The following is a 16,664-nucleotide window of genomic DNA, read 5'->3' as shown; positions in this document are numbered from 1 at the left end:
CTCAGTGTTAACTATCAAAACAACTGCTCAGGGGGTATTTCTGGGCTCAGACTCACACCAATGGAACAATCCACCCATCCCTCCAAAAATGGAAAGTGCTTGGCAAACCACTGTTTTCAGAGAAGCCCTAATTTGCCAAATTTCCCGACTCCCTCTCCCTACAGACACAGCAAAGCCATAGCTACAAGGTGAATGCCTGGGCCAATGTACTCACATGTCCACAGTCCTAGACTTGCTGGAAAGCCCAGGGGTTCCTTTCTCAAGGTCTAACCAGTCTTCTCAGAGAAAAGGCTTTTGATCAGCAAGTCAGCTGAAGCTTTTGAAGATGAATTTTCAGCACCAGCTCTTAACAGGGTCACCTCATTTCTCCAGGATGTGATTTGCTGCCATTGCCCTTCCCCCCAATGCTGGTCCAACACCAGTGAAAAGTGCCAACATCAGATGGTGAGATCTGCGGTTTCAAGGTTGGAAGGAAGGAAATGACTGAATTATTGTTTTATGCAAATTACTATTAAAATGGCCAATTACTGCCCTGCAAGAAGAGACCATCCGCATTTCCCCCATTTCACAGAATAGGGAAAGTTGAAATGACTTGCCCAAGAGACATGCTAAGTGGTGGTGGGCTAACAGTGGGGGAGGGGGAGAGGGCAATGGTAGGAAATCACGTCTTGGAGAAATGAGGGAACTAGCTTACGAGTCAATGAAGGAAACTTTGAATCCAGGTCTTTGTTTTTCTTACATCAAAAACCTCGAGCCATTTGGCGATGCCAAAGGGAGACCATATACTAGGAAAAAGGTAGACTGGGTTCTCCCTGCCTCACCTCTCTTCTCACCTTTCTCTTAAGTCTATGATTTCTTATGGACTTAGAAAATGCCATTTTTGCAACTACAAAGGATGTTAATTTCCTGGGAGATTTTTCCATTTTTTTTTTCCCCTCCCTCAAGTGAAGAATTCTCACTCCTGAGATTGCAGATATCCTCAGGACATTGACCATGTTCTTGATTGAAATGCTTTTCCCTCATCCCTCTACATCTTCAACCTCACTCATCCTTTAGCACTCAGATCAAGTCTGACTTTCCCAGAGAAACTTCCCTGATCCCCTTTTGAGGTCACCCCTTCATCCTACCGAAATCCCATTGCAACACGCCACTTACACTCTGGCACATAAATCGTTCTGAAAGTACTGACGAATTGGTGAGTTGCTGATATTAATCATGTGTTACTCAATGGCATTTCAGTGAATGACTGACTACATAGTCAATGGTGGTCCCTACAGATTCTCCCATCTATACTTGGACAAGATCCCTACTAGGTACAGAGTAGATCATAGCATCTAGATTTATATAATTTTACTCTATGATGTTCACACAATGACAGAATTACCTAGCAAACATTTTTCAGAATATGTCCCTGTTTTAAGTGACGTGTGACCATAAGGTAGCTTCTACACCAGATCATATGCTCTAAGAGGGCAGGTGATCACATCTGCTTGGATTGCAATTGAGTCTTCCAAGTATAGACTAGGATATTCAATCAGTATTTAGTGAATAAATGAATTCATAAAGAATGTTCCATGGACACTAAGCGCCTGGAGTGGGAGACAATAGAATTTCCTTACTTGTTCTTTAAAGAGGCCAAACTTTCTCTTTAGAAATTATAAATAATGCAGAATCTTAAGCTGCATCCCAAACCTCTGAATCAGACGCTGCTCTTTAACCTGGTTCCCAGATGATTTCAAGGCACATTAATGATGGATCAGCACCAGAGAGGTAAAAAGACAGTGGGAGGGAAAGATGAGATAGCTTGTGAATGAATCTGTTAATTGGTTAGTTAATTCGGCAACATCTGTACACCAACCATGAGTCTAGTACTTTGCTGGCTCCAGGGACTCTGGTTGAACATAGTAGATATGGTGTCTGTCTTAAGGAAACACTCGGCTCATGCCGAGTAGAGGGAGGGCACTCTCATTAGTGCTGGGGGAAGGGAGGGCTTCCTGTACATAGTGACAGGGGTAATGGGCAAAAAAAAACCAGCCTCATAGTCAATGGCATTTGCTGATTAGAAGCTGGCAGGTGCATCGGGGGTTGTTGAGATAATCTAGACTAGAAATACAGGCAGGTCTTTATTTTTCCTTGGATCCGTGGATCTCCTCATTTCCAGCTCTCTGCTACAGGCTGATGCCTTTCTGTAAAACCTGTCTGGAATACTGGTGCATCAAAAAGGGTCAAATCCCATGGGATTCTCTCAACTTTCCCTATTCTTATTTACATTCTGCCTCCAGATGTCAATCTCCCATCTTCTTTACTCCCTGTTTCTTTCCCCTCCATCCATCTCTCTGGCCCAGCCATTACATGGACTATCATGCAGTTATTAGGCATGAAATTTACAAAAAACTGTAATAACATGGAACAAATTTATATTATAACTGAAAGTGGGGTGCAGACTGTAAAGATGTGTTATAGTCTTATAAAAATAAAGGTGCTGTATATAGTTAAAAAAAAAAAGAACTCCAGAATGTATCAACCAATATTTGTATTTGTTAAGATTTGCTTAAAGACAGATTTGTTTATTTGAGTTTCTTTGATTGTGTCAATAGCATTTAAAAGTGACATTTTGATGTTAGGGATGTGGTGGTGCCTGGTTTGTGGTTAGCAAGTTCATTCCTGATTTGCTTTACAATTAGTTCTTAAAATTGACAAGTCTTGTTTCAAATACCACCTCCGATTCTTTTTGACATGTACAGTGGATGTGAGGGTTGGATCTGATGCCCCCCCAAAGAGGCTTTGAGGGCCCACAGTCTCCTCCTGGGGCAGCAAAATTCTCTTGGATGAAGGGCATTTTTTTCTGAGCACCTGGTCCCATCTCAGAAACACACCTCTTCCCTGTGCTCTGTCGATCTGCCAGGCTCCGGAACCAGGCCAGCTGGCTCTGCTCTCGATGGAGGCTCTAAATAATTCTAGTGGCATAGAAGCCAAAGAGCTTTTCTCTAGCTCCTATAAGGAGCAACATTAACAACAAATAATATAAAGGGAGCGCATGCAAGAAGCAGACAAAGATAAAGAAAGGGAAGGATGGGAAAAACCAATTTGTAGGATCTCTTACATAGATCAGAATTCTACGTTGCAGTGTCTTGTAAGCCCTTTTGGTGCTCAGGACACCCTCCAACCTTAACAGCTGAGATGAAGATGCTCTGCTCCTGTGCTCACTTGTAGGTACTGGGTTAATCTCTTGAGCCTATATTACTTTGCTTGGTGTTCCACTGGAATACCAACTCTGTGCACACAGGCCTGTTATGTGGTTTGTTCACTGTTGCACACCCATTGTCTAGAACAAAGGTCCCTGGTATGTGATCATAAAGAATTTGTGATAGAAGGAACAAATGATGTTCTGAGGTCACCTGGACTATTACTTCCACTGTAGAGGTGAATAAACAGGGGTTGCTGAGGGCTGCTTACTTGCCCAGAGTCACATAGCTAATGGGCAGTGACCCAAGAATCCCAGGTTCAGGTCTTTCTGACTCTCGAGTCTGTCTTATTTCAGACTGTGTTATGTCTATGGGCAATAACTACTCCTCTCTATATCCATAGTCAAGACTCATTTCTTTTTTATAATGTCCCAGGACTAACTCCTTCTGGAAGCCTTCCTTGATTACTTTTGAAGAAGGTAAAACTCCACTAGGAATGACATAACCTTCTGCCCTCCTGTCCTTTACCAGATCTGAGGCCATCTTCCCCACAGGGCTCTTATTGTCCACCCTGGCCTATTTCTGAGTACTTTATACCTGGAAATATTGTTTACAAAGGATTCTGCCTATAAAGAATAATAAACTTCTAAAGGAAGTACCTGATTTATTTCATGTATTTTCACAATGCCTGATTCAGTGGCTTTTAATCAACATATGTTCAACAGTGGCTAGTCTGACCCTTGGAATCATTAACACAGATGGCAATCTAGCAGGAACTTAAACATTGTCACAAAGATACATGCATGAGGCTGTTTATTAGTGGCTTTACACATATGTGTATATGCATACGTGTGTGTAAGTATACATATATGAAACACATAAATAATTTAAAGGCAAATTGTTGGCAGGTGGTTAAATAGATCATGGTATAACTTTACCATGAACTATTCATCAACTGTGAGACAGAATATCATGGATTTGTGTCAAGTGACATGGAGAGATCTTTAAACCTTTGTGTTAAGTAGAAAAAGGAAGCTTCATGTAAAATAAACACTATGATCGTGTTTGGGTTAAAATTTACCTACGTGCATGTCAGCAGATCTGAAAGTGTGCATATATAATTACTAAGGAGGGGGACTTTAAGGTGGGTTCATACTTTGGTGGGTGAAGATTTCTGCTCTTTCCTCTGAAGATTGTTTTATCTTTAAAAAGAAAAAGAAGACGACTGAGGTTGTGAAGGCTGAAAGGCTGAATATCTTTCTCCCTCATACCTCATCACAGCCCCTGGGATCCCTGGATGTGCAATGCCACTTTACAGTGAGGAAGTTTAAGTTAACACTTAAAAGCAGCCCATCCATCTCAAGCTTGACTCTTCAAGAGCAGAGCACTAAGGTCCCAATCAAAGTCCATTTTGTAGTGGGAGATCCGTGCCAGCTCCCCCAGCTGAGGTCAGCCAGCCGGAAGCACTCTCCCTTTCTGTGGTGCCTCTCATGGCTTCTCCCATCTGGAAGTCATCACCTTACGCAGCCCTTCCGCTCTTTAGCTTGCCATTTTGTCTCTGTCCCAGTCTGGGCTGCTCATGTTCCACAATGAAATATTCCATTCTTGATGGTCTGAGAGAGCACTTAGACGGTGTCTCTTGACCTAGTGTCTGCAGAGAGTGTGTCCTGGCAAAATTGAACTTCTGCCTAAGGAAGCATGGGGCCACCAGACCTTTTTGAGGACAGGTGAGTGAACAAGGTGTGGCTACAAAGTCCTATTTGGGTTTGAGCCAGTGCTTACTGATCAGGTTTGACAGAGTCATCCACCCCCCACTTCCACCCAGGGAGTGATCACTACAGATGAGGTGCAGCATGGTTGGCCTGGGGTGGGGCCATCTCAGAAGGAGCCAGAGACTCAGATACATTTCATGCAGTACATGGTCAGGCTTGAAAATACATACTCAAGGCCCTCGCTGGTGGTACAATGAGTTAAAGCACAGCACTATGAAGCTATCAGCAGCCACTGCAGCACAAGTTGGATCCCCGGCCAAGAAGGTGACCCAGATGGCACAGCAGACCTCTCCTGACCCACCCACTACTCCCTTCAGCTGTGTATTTCAGTCAGTCTGCCTGTTCTGCATGCTACTCTGTCTTTGGTGAATCCTCCTCTCACCCCCCGCACCTCTGGCCTGTACCACAGTTCTTGAATGCATAAATAAATAAACCTTAAAAAAAAAAAAAAGAAAATATATACTCAAAAGTCTTCAATGTCCCGTCACTGCCCAAAGTCAGGCCGAAACACACAAGCCTGTATAACAAAAGCTGGTGATTGAACCCCACGCCTTCTTACGACGCTTCTGCTATTTGGTGTTATTCTACATCCAGACTGGTCTATTTTACTTTGGCTCAGGCTGGAATGTCACCCCTGTCTCATTGCCAAGGCCTAGTTCAAAATCTACAATGTCCATGTAGCAGTCAGCGATATTCAGAAGAGTCCTGTTGTGAATGGTCTCTCTCATCAGAAACCTTGGGACTATTTTCAAAAATTACCTCAAAACACATATGGATCCCAATAAATTGTGCAGATTCCTGAATTGTTAGCAACAACTCAGATTTTTTTCCCCCCCTTTGGTCCGCATTTCTCCTTGGTATACCCTCTGTCTGCGCTTGCAGGAACTTCTGTTCCTTTCTTCTTTTTGTGCCCTGCCCTCATGTCATGATGTCCCATTTCAACACATCTGCCTTCACATAACAAATACAGGTAACTTGGCATTACTATTCTTTTTCTGTGCAAGAAATATTTGATCAACTCTCTTAATTAGATGTCTGATCATGCTGCTAACCAGTTAAATAAAGCTTTTGATTACTGAGCCCCAGATGCTATCTAAGGGCTTGACAAGAATTTCTTTATCTCAATCTTTCACAGACTTGATGAGCTGGGTAGGCTTTTTTCTTTCTATTTTACAGATTAGAAAAGTGAGACCTAGGGAAGTTAACTCACTTCTGCAGGGTCACTCACAGAGTGACAGAGCTGGGATTGGAACTCAGCTGTGGCTGATTCCAAAGCAACATCCCAATCAGAGAATAACCTAGAGGCATTCAGTCTAATTATTAGGTATTTATTAGTTTGTATCTCATTTATTATAGAAAAGGGAGATCACCAGAAGGCTATTGCTTATACAAAAAAGCAAAGTCAGATTTCTAAGAGAGTGGGGGAAAAGGAGAGAACTGTCTAAGCAGGCAGTCTCAGGACCATAAATTTGGGGTAAATTAATTAGCACATTAGGAATTTAGTAAAGAGGTCAGCTTAAAAATTGAATCTCAAGGGCCCTCCCTGGTGGCACAGGGCTTAAAGTGTAGCACTATGAAACTGTCCACAGCCACTGCAGCACAAGTTCCATCCCCCACCAGGGAGCTGACCCACATGGTGCAGACCTCTCCTGCCTTGTCTGCTACCCCCCTCAGCAGTGTATTTCAGCCCATCTGCCTGTTCTGTTCCCCACTCTGTCTCTGGTGAATCCTCTCACCCTCTGTATCTCTGGCTTGTCCCGATTCTTGTATGCATAAATTAAATAAATTTTTTTTAAAGTTGATCCTTGAGCTTTAGCACCAACAAAACAAAACAAAACAAAACATTTTCATTTTGAATCCCATTCATAAACCTTGTACATTTACTGAGATGTGGAGAAGGCAGGATGCCTTTGCCCCTATCCACACCTAGCCCTGCTTTGTTTGGCCAGGACTCCCCTCTTCCCCATCACCTCCTAAAAGATGGATTTCTGCTGTTGGAGGACATCAAGCTTCGGGCACTATCTGTGGCCCATGCGAACCTCCACATGATCACGCAGCGATAAATGTCGAGCTGTGCTAATACTTCCACTCATGGGGCCACTTACTTTTATATTTATTGTTCCTAAAGGCTTTTACTGGTGCTCTGGTTCCTCTTTGGCCAGCTCTGGCAATAACACACCATGAGTATTCACAGAGCACAGTGATTTGGATGGATGGGATCTATCTACAAGAATTGTCTTGGCTACAGCAATGGAGTCACAATGGGCTTGCCTTCCGACATGTGCAGTTTCTCAGGGCATGGGGCCTGGTTTCTTTTTGCCTTGTACCCCTGTATACTCACATGCTATCTCCGACTCTAAATATAAGCGTCTGAGGTGGGGGCTTTGCAGAAGAATCTTCATTCCCTAGGATCATGTCGGTGATCAATACGTAGGGTGTGGTTTGCGAATAAGGAAGTAAGTGACTAAAATCACCAAAGTATGGCCCTATGGCTCTGCACACTGGCTGTCTCAGCTGATGCCTGACTCCTTCAGCAGTGCCCCACACACCACGTAACCCTCAGCTGCACGCCCCATCAAAGTCACTGGGTTTCCAGCTGCCTCTCTCCAGCAGAGACTGCTAAGGGAGATGCCGCTGGCTGCATCTACCTCTGATGGGGCAGGTGCTTGATGCAAAAAACCTCACTGGGTCCTCACAAGAACCTGAGGAGTCAGTCTATCACTGTCGAGACTCATGGAGGGACTTTGCACACCTAAGAGAAACAGTGACAAGGCAACAGCTCTGACTCCGTAAAGCCTGCAGCTTCGCCATTATGTCACACTGTATCTTCATCTGGAAACACCAATTAACTCTGCAGACAGTCAAGGAAAATTGCACAAATGCCTGGACTTGCCTCCACTCACAAATCTGCACAGGTAACAGCCCTTCCTCCCCTAACCTCATATATACTTCCAGGCGCTGCAGCAGCAACGCCCATGAAGGAGCCTGGGTGTTGCTCAAGGTGCAAAGTATACAGGATATAAATCACAGGCTCGGTGAGTTTACAAAGAAGTTTGGAGATGAGGCAAAAAGAAAGAAAACCATATTAAGAGAGCTGCGAGATGGTGACTGGTGAGGACATGAAGAGAGTGTCGGGAGGGTAAGAGTGTCCACATGTACAACAAGCTGAACGGTGCATGCATGCATTAGGCAGCTATTATGTACAAGGAGCAGTCAGCAAAGTAGGAATCCTTATTTCTACTTTATAAATGAAGAAATGAGGGCAGAGTGAGAGGGTTGTGTTACCTATTACAAGGCAGAATCAAAATGAGAATTTGATCCAAGCCTGTCTGTGCCCAAAGACTTCTTGCTGGCTCCACAGCCATCACTGCTGACACCCCTCACCTGAGCCTCCCACCGTCTGGCTACATCTGCCATATCATCTGCATTTCCAGGTAAAGAGAAATTGCTGAAGCCCAGTGCTGGAAAGGACCTGGAAACTGGGACATTTACTTGGGGGGAATAAGCTGTGCATAGAAAGACAGATTGGATTTAGTAACAGGCGAAGAGAAAAGTCTCCATGAGCAAACCCTGTGCCATCTGGCTGTGGGGTGAGGCTGCAGGAAGGGGACCTGGCCAGAGTCCTAGAAGGCCTCCCTGGAACTGAGGGATTTAGCAGACTGCTTGTTTTGAATCAAGGTAGTTGACAGTGTGGCCTTAACTGGGCAGAAGAAACCCCCAGGGAGAAGTATTGAGACTATTTTCAGGGTCTCTGAAGAAACAAATCAGCTTGCTCCAACCACTGGGCTCGCTGGCAGGGAGTGGACCATTTTACAGGGAAATCAAGTCCACGGCACCTTCGGGAGTCAAAATAGTCCTTGTCCCCCCACCATCTCACTGGAACACCCCTTTGCTGACTAATTGAATTACTCAGGCCCACAAACTGACAGACAGCTGCTAAAAATGGTTATTGCATTATTAATTCGCTCCAGCAATTTCACATTAAACCTACACTGTTAATAATTTTTCCCCTTCTATTTCTTCCCTCTTAATTAGACTATTTAAAACTTTGAAGGAATAGTCTTCCCATGTTAAATGGAGGCATCGGGAAAATTACATTTTTGATTGAATACTTCTCTGATAGGGCAGCAAATGAGACTGTTGAGTTGTTAATTATTGTCAGAGTTCCACATGACGCCTGCTAATGAGGCAGTCAATCTTAGCTGTCAGTCCCGAGTATTAATGGAGGCCAGTGGGATGGACTGGGCAGGATGCTTGCTAGGGGCTCAGGGTGGCCAGTTCACTGACTGTACATGCGAGGTCAGTGACTTCCTGTTCTAGAACTAATGGGAATTTGTGAGGAGCGAGAAAAGAGCAGTGAAACAGAAGTGAGGAGAGCCAGTATGGCTTCATGGCACCAAGTGGGTCTCAATGGGACGGCCCCGTTGTTTGACGGTCAGCATGCATCACTGCGGGCCTGGCCTCAAGGGGCTATGGGCAAAGCTGGTGCTTGGGCAAAGCTGGTGCTTCTTAGCAGCTGCTGTGTATGAGGGAGTGGCCATTGAGCAGTCAGGAGAAGGAACACCTTTTCAGGTTGCTCGCCTGGGCTCAGAATGACCTACCTCTGATGCCAATGTTAGCTGAATCTTGGGATTTAGTCCTGACTGCAGCCCTAGTCATGCTGTGAATGGAGAGAGGCCAGGTTTCATTCAGCATGCTGGAGGGACAAAGAGGGAATGCCATCTAGACCAGACATCAGCAAACCCTATCATTAGTCTGGGGCAAAGCATAAAGCTCAGTAGAAGCACAGAGAACGAGAGAGAGAAACTGGAGTTGATTCAATAAATATTTACTGAGTACTTCGTATGCATGATAAAGACTTAAGTTCCCTGTGCAAACTCCCAGGGCAGACATTTTTAGGGGATTATTCTTGACCTTTACTTCTATTTTATAGCTCCACACTCCTCCCTCCTCCCCATTACTGTTTCATAAGGTGCTCAGATTCCCCTTCAGCAATCCTTCTGGAATTCATTTTCTCCCTTATCCCTACTTCTTCACTAGTCCATCACTTTCTGAGTTACTGCCCTAATCTATTACTTTTCCACCCTCCCCCACCACAACCTTTTTGACCTCAACTCCTGCTACTCCCCCCAATTTATGCTGCTTCTCAAACACACCAGGCAGACTCTCTGCCTCTTTCTGAGTGTTTATTTCAATGTCTCTGAAACAGGGCATCATCAGCCTGCCTTATCTGGCTGGGGGCATCTGGTCAACCTGGAGCGTTTTTTTCTCGAAGCCACATCATTTAAACTGATGTTTAAGTCATTACTCTTGGGTCCATCTGCCTATCCCTCTGATCCTATCCATTTTATGGTGTGATGTAGATATGTGCTGCAGATGAAAATGGGGAGGCTGGCCTGGCATAGCAAGGTGACCCATAAAATCAATCCTCCTCCATCTTGTGGGAGTTGGCATGAGGGCAGATTCCTAAGCTGGGAGGAAGGCAGGCAACACATCCATGAATCCATATAAATTTTAACATGAAAGCAGGCCATAGATGTGAGGCACCCAGGAGGGGAGGAGGAGAGGAGAGGGGGAAACAGTGCCAGGGAGAGCACAGGGACCATGATGATGGATTATTGGTGATTTGATGGTGGGAGAACTATGAGTACCACATCCAAAGGAAAAAATATATTTTCCAAAAGTTAGCAACAATGTAAGAAAAAAGTACCACATTTAAATATACATACATATACACATATACATATATATATGTGTGTGTGTATATATATATATGTTTTAATGCTTATTTCTAGATTTTACTTTGTTCCTATGGAGGAAGATCATTAAAAAAAAGAATAGAATTTAACTTCCCAAGATCAAATCTCATCACCTTGCCAACTTAACACCTGAAGCCACAATGTTTATTGATAATGTGCTAGATACCTTGGATGGCAAAGCAGGAAGGTCTCTGCCCAATTGAAACTTACATTCTAATATCACAGGCTGACAGCCAACAAGTAAAGAAAAGGATGATTTCAAATATATGATAGGATAAGGGATATGAAGACCACACCTCTTACACAGAGATGAGGTCTCTTCAGAGAGATGAGGTGATTCTGGGAGAGGCCTATGCGGAATGGGGCAATCTAAGGAGTTAGTTAGCCAGCGACAAGATTAGTGAACAGCAGCCAGCTGAATGCACAGCAGTCAGGAGAGAGCAGTCCAGGCAGAGTGTGATGGCGTGCACAAAAGACAGGGAGAAAATATGGCCTGGCAAGGTGCAGGAACAGAAACGCCACCATTGTTTGGCAGAACCCAGCTAATGAGGTTGAACTTAAAGAGACTGGGCCTGGAGGACCTGGCAATCAGCTTGAATTTGATACCAAGGTCAATGGAAAGCTGTTGTAGAATTTAAGCAGTGGGACGGCATGATGGAATCAGGCGCTTTTAAAGATCCCCGTTGCACACCTCTTCTGAGTGAAACTGGGTTCCAGGTGGCGGTTGTGCCGGGATGAAACAGATACAATCAACACCTTCTTAGAGCTCTGGTGCTGGAGACAGACACAGTCTGTTATCTGACACAATCTAAGGCTGAACAGGGTAGACCCCATGGCTGCTGTTTCTGCTTTGAGAGTAACAGACACTTTAGCTTGCTTTCTACCTCCCTGAATAACCGCCACTTTTCTCACCTTCCTTGAGGCTGGGAGTGTCCACGACATTTCTTGGGGTGGGAGGGGGCATGGATCGATGAATGGAATTGTAGCAGGCCAGGGCTCCTCCTGGGAGGACAGCTGGTCGGACGGTCTGCTTTCACCCTACTGCTGGGAATCTGGACGCCAACAGCTGAGTGCCATCCTGAAGCACGAGGGAGGTGTGAGAAGCATCAGCGCAGGGATGGCAGCACAGAGAGCTGGCGGGAGCGTGGGTTGCTAAGGATCTCTAGAGCCAAGAACCACAACTCCATGCTTGGATTCCCACCTCTGAGCTTTACCCATGAGACGAATGCTCATGTGCAAGCAGGTTTTATTTGGGGTTCCCATTACTGTTGACCAATATAGGAATCACATGTGCTAATGAAATGGGCAGTAACTTTTTATGGGGACTCAGAGAGCTCATTCTAGCACCTTGAAAGCCTAATGCCTGCATATGTTCTGAGCTTCCCTCCTAGTTTCTTCTCATTGTGTGTTCCCCACAGCTCCCTGCTCAGTGCTGGGGGGTCTGTGAGAGAACCCCTCTCTCTGTGACCTCAGCAGAGTGGATTATGCTTCTTTCCCTCTGACCCAACCCACTCTGAGCAGATGTGATAAGCTCCAGAGGGAAGGTGGGCACTAGGCAGCTCCTCCCCACTGAGAAGTTGGCGATTCTGTTTTGTGTCTGACACAGACAGGCCAAGACAAGTTAGGATTTGAAACAAGAGAAGGTGAATAATTACAACACAGCATTTGTCTTATGAGGTAGGCAGGAAACCAGAGGGCAGCACAATCTCATGCAACCCCACTGAAGTGATGAGTTATTGGCAAAGACTGTCCCTGGATTGCATTAAGGGAAAAGGCCAAGGAAAATTCAGTGGTGACTAATATACCACCATTTAAACGCAATTGGTGGAACATACTAATTGTGCTGTAGTCCACATGAATCTATACAAGATGTTAAAGACGGTAAAAATAAACAATACCAGGAGGATGATATGAATGACTGTCTGGCTATTCTGGACTTGCTGTGTCTTCTGGCCAAGCAGTGTGCAGGCAGATAGATAAACTGTCAAAAAAATTGAACAAAAATTGAACAATCTACCCATCTGGAAAGAAAGGGTCCTCTTTTCTGGATCAAGGGAACTTTGGGGAGTCCTAGCAAGGGGTTCTGGCAGATCAGAGGCACTCAGGGCTCAAGAAATGTCTACTTAAGACCAGGATCCAATGCACTTCAATATTTTAACAGCTATCTCAGCATGTGGTGGCACCCTGGTGAATATAAGTCTTGCTTCCCCACATGAGAAGCAATTGCTCCAGCAGGAACCTCAATGCTGTGCATCAAAGAAGCCCCATTTCTTTTCTAACCGCAGAGGTGGCAATGCTCTGCAAGTTTTCTTCCAAGTCCCCTAAAGGGCCCTGGAGTACCCATCAAGAGCAATGCCAGCTGCAGCTAATGCTCACAAAACACTTTGCAATTAACAGAGCTGAGTGTGCCATTAAGACAACCTTATGAGGAAGGCAATACCCCCAAGTAAGTTTTGGAGCGTAATGAAGTCAGTCAGGCTGGTAAACACCTAAGTGATGGCCTTATAAAAAAAAAATGGCTTTTGAATTCATTTAGCTCCACAGCTGAGGCACGGTGCAGACGAATGATGGCTGCTCCAGTATTTTCTGTTGACATTTATATGCATCTCCACATACGGTGGCTGTTGGAGAAACAGGCTTAGTTTTCTAGAGCCAGGCTGTTCGGCAGGCCCATTTGAACACCTTTTCTGTTCTGGCTGTGCAAGCTTGGGGAGGTTACCTTAAAATCTCTGAGCTTTCACTTATCACATTTACCAAGAGGCTCGGGGAATGATACCCAACTTGCTAGTTTAAGAGTAATTACAAAAGGCACCCACGGGCGGTGATTCCTTGGGAGTTTAAGTGTGTGTTAGTCAAACATGTATTTCTAGGTTTTGCATCTTCAATAAGACAAGATGCTAAAGTGAATTCTGAGAAAGACTTCCATCCTTCAATACATTGGCACATGGGTTTTAGTTTTAGGTACCTGACATTTAGTCCTGCTCCTGTTATTTTACAATAGTTATATGATCATAAGGAAATGACCTCTGATCTTCATTGTCTTCACTTTAAAATGGGAATGTTACTGCCTCTTGCACAGGAGTGTGATGAGAATTAAATATTATAATATAATCATACCAGGGCTAGGCCCAGAAGACACTGGGGAGTATGAGCTTCTTAAGATAGTCTCATTACCCCAGAAGTGTGTTCCCATTATTCCACCATTAGGGGATAGCTGGGGTGTTCATGTTCTACCTTGTTTGCTTTTCAGCACTAATTAGCTTATATATTTATTTAACTGTTATCTATGCTCCCATGTTCCGGGAACTGTCTCCACACTCTACAACTCCAACAAATTAAATTCAATCTTCCTATCAGCCTTTGAGGTCTGTATTACTTCATATTAGAGATGAAAAGTGGAGAAACAGATGTTGAGTAACTTGTCCATGATGATGCCTTAGTGAACAGAAACCTGGATTTAACCCAATATAGTTTGTCTCTGAGACGAGCACCCTTAATCACTGAGCTGTGGGCTCCTATGATCCCCACCTCTACAGCCACCACCACTCCTAGCATGGCCATAACCACACTTATGTTGCAGATCAGATACCAGCACTTTCCATGAATAGCCTCATTTTATGCTCACGTCTATCACAGGGAGCAGGCTCAGTGACTTATCCACGGTCGCTGAGTTAGCAGGTGCCAGTACCTGCCCTTGATTTTGGTTTCTCTGGTCCCAAAGCCCATACCTGGACATTTCCTTAGACTGCTGAAGCTAAGTAAGCATCCAGGAAGCCTCCAGGCCCATAACTGGCATTCTCCCAATGCCATTTCTCTCTCGTAGGAATTTTTAAGCTGTAAAAGTGGGGCTCCTGACAGTCCCTGAGCACATTTTACTGATCTCTTCCACTTGTCTAATTCAAAGGGTGGATTTCTGGGTAACAACTGAACCTACACCCATCTCTACCATGGTCTCACTTAGCACAGCCCTGCCCAAATGCATCTTGTTGATGTCTTTGGAGAATGATTGGCAAAGTTCGGTGGCTCAGCTCTGATGATCTGAAGTCAGACTAAGTCCTTGGAGGGGAGAAGATACCCCTAAGCCTCCAGAGCCTTGGCTCTCAGAGAAGCTGTGAATCATCCTTCATTGTCGGGAATGTGTGTGGGGTTCCTGATTTGGTTTAATTTGATGAACACAGACCTGGAACCTCAAAGGAGAAAACTGGGTTCAGCCAATTTGAAAACAGTAACCCCCTTCCCTCTCTCTAGTACCCTGAACCAGAATTACGGTTCTAGAATGGAGATTCAGACAAGCTAACACAATATGACACCCATTTTAAGTGCCCGCTGGACCAGCTACTCTCTCCTTATTTCCCTTTCCTTCTTTCACACCCTGTCCTCAAGCTTCAAACAATCTCCAGCACAAATTTTCTGTTAATTTGCAAAGCATCATTTTCTGTTTTCCTTCTTTGGGCTACAATTTTTCCTTTAGGTCTGAACTGACTCTACTTTTCTCTGTGAAGTCCAACTTTCCCCTGAGAGTTCAAATCTGTCCATCCCCTACGTCTCCAACAGTTAGGGACCAGGAGTTGCTTTCAGAGGCTGAGAGTAGGTGAATCCCCCATAAATACTGCTGGTTAATGAACTTTAAAACGAACATTTTAAAAAATGAACAGCTACCTTACTTTCTGGACGACAGGGAAAGAGCATTATAATGAAGGGTTGCATAAAGGTGCAAATGGAATTGAAAATCAACAACAAATGAATAATATTTTCCCCTTAGATTTCTAGTTGATCCTGGTATCATACTTAATTCATTTTATAAATAATCATTGGCTTTTACTGAACTGTCAAGCAATGTGCTAGACTCGGCTGCAGAGATAATTTTTTTTTTCTGCATTCAGAAAGCTCGTGGTTTACTGGGGAAGCGGATACACCAAAACAAGCTTCACAAACTGTATATCAGCCATTGGAGGGTGGGCCCCTTATTAAGCTCTCTTCACACATCTTTCTAACTTTCCCTGCAACCCACGAGACAGATGTTGATTCCATTTTTACAGATGAGGAAACTCGAGTTTGGGGAAATTTAGACATGGAAGTTCCCTTTGTTCGATCACGCGAGGAGGTAACAGAAATATGAGCTGGCTCCCTGGACACCTGGGAGCCTTCCCTACATTCCGTCATTCACACTCCAGGCTCCCCTGTGTCCTTAGCACACTTGAATGTCACCTGGTACCTGGCCACCGTTTTTAGGCAGAGCACCTCCATTCATTCTCCCAAAGTGCTGTCTGTGATGCTATTATTTTCAAATGCTACTGCATCTGTGGTGTAACAGGTAGGAGATCTGAGGTCCCTCTCTTCCCCAAGGTCATATATTAACAAACAGGAACAGAAGCCTGTTTACTTAAAGCAGGGCTTTTCCTTGTCCCTTTACAAACACATCCTCTAAAAATCACATCCCTCCAACTTGGAGCATGTCACTCCTTTGTCCACAAGAAATCCTGGCGTTTCATTGTCAGGGTAGCTAGATGGCACTGCCCTAGAGCAGAATGGTGACAGGTTTATAGGCCCCAGGAGTCCCCAATGGTCCACCCCTCTCCCCAAGCAGTGCTTCCATTAAGTTCGCTTTCAGGCCTTTATCCATTGCTTTCCTTTCAGCTGATACATGAAAGGGCCCTGGAGACCCTGGCCAGCTCTTGGCCCCATTTGAGGACAGCACATGGGCCCAAGCCATAGCCCATTATCCAGGTCTCCATATATTATCACAATATTGTTTTCTCCAGATGGGTAGCAATTCATTACTTTAAGTACACAGGGGGATCATTCCAGAGGAGAATTGATCATCTCTCTGAGCTATTTCTTGCTTTAAAAAAAAAGTCAGAACAGTCCCAGGAAGGGATTCCTTCTTCCTCAGATTGTTTCCCGAGGCTTCTTTCCTATTTCAACTCAATGAGCATTCACTTCCTTTA

General features: G+C 44.5%; 1 protein-coding gene across 2 annotated transcripts in view; it reads right to left on the bottom strand.

Annotated features, from left to right (window-relative positions):
- ASTN2 (astrotactin 2) overlaps positions 1-16,664 on the bottom strand; it is a 766,181-nt gene that overhangs the window by 368,579 nt on the left and 380,938 nt on the right. The window lies entirely within an intron of this gene.

Source organism: Condylura cristata, unplaced genomic scaffold (genome assembly GCF_000260355.1).
Source record: "Condylura cristata isolate star-nosed mole 26May11 unplaced genomic scaffold, ConCri1.0 scaffold00006, whole genome shotgun sequence".
NCBI classification, from domain to species: domain Eukaryota; kingdom Metazoa; phylum Chordata; class Mammalia; order Eulipotyphla; family Talpidae; genus Condylura; species Condylura cristata.
This window is presented reverse-complemented; position numbering and strand designations above follow the sequence as displayed.